This window comes from Tenrec ecaudatus, unplaced genomic scaffold (assembly GCF_050624435.1).
Source record: "Tenrec ecaudatus isolate mTenEca1 unplaced genomic scaffold, mTenEca1.hap1 Scaffold_1519, whole genome shotgun sequence".
NCBI lineage: Eukaryota > Metazoa > Chordata > Mammalia > Afrosoricida > Tenrecidae > Tenrec > Tenrec ecaudatus.
The window spans coordinates 92,141-93,033 of NW_027458008.1; positions in this window are offsets into that span (position 1 = coordinate 92,141).

Here is an 893-nt window from a genome sequence, read left to right on the forward strand (position 1 = left end):
CTATGTAAGTTCCTAGCGGGCACTTGGACTATGTGGGTTTCCTGGCGGGCATTTGGACGATCTAGGTTACCTAACGGGCACTTGGACTATGTAGGTTCCCTAGCGGGCACTTGGAATATGTAGGTTCCCTATGGTGCACTTGGACTATGTAGGTTAACTAGAGGGCATTTGGACTATGTAGGTTACCTAGCGGGAACTTGGACTATGTAGGTTACCTAGCGGACACTTGGATTATATAGGTTACCTAGCAGGCCCTTGGACTATGTAGCTTACCTAGCAGGCACTTGGACTATCTAGGTTAACGAAATGGCACTTGGACTATGTAGGTTACCTAGCGGGCACTAGGATTATCTAGGTTAGCTAACAGGAACTTGGAATATCTAGATTACCTAGCGGGCACTTGGACTATGGAGGTTACCTTGCGGGCACTTGTACTATCTAGGTTACCTAACGGGAACTTGGATTATGTAGGTTAACTAGCATACACTTGGACGATCTAGGTTAACTAGCGGGAACTTGGAATATCTAGGTTAACTAGCGGGCCCTTGGACTATGTAGGTTAACTAGCAGGCACTTGGACTATGTAGGTTAACTAGCGGGCACTTGTACTATCTAGGTTAACTAGCTGACCTTGGACTATGTAGGTTAACTAGCGGGCACGTGAACTATCTAGGTTAATTAGAGGGCACTTGTACAATGCAGGTTCCCTAGCGGGCATTTTGACTATGTAGGTTCCCTAGCGGGCACTTGGACTATATAGTTTCCCTACGGACACTTGGACTATCTAGGTTCCCTAACGTCACTTGGAATATGTAGGTTCCCTATCGGGCACTTGGACTATGTAGGTTCCTCAGCGGGCACTTGGACTATGTAGGTTCCCTATCGGGCATTGG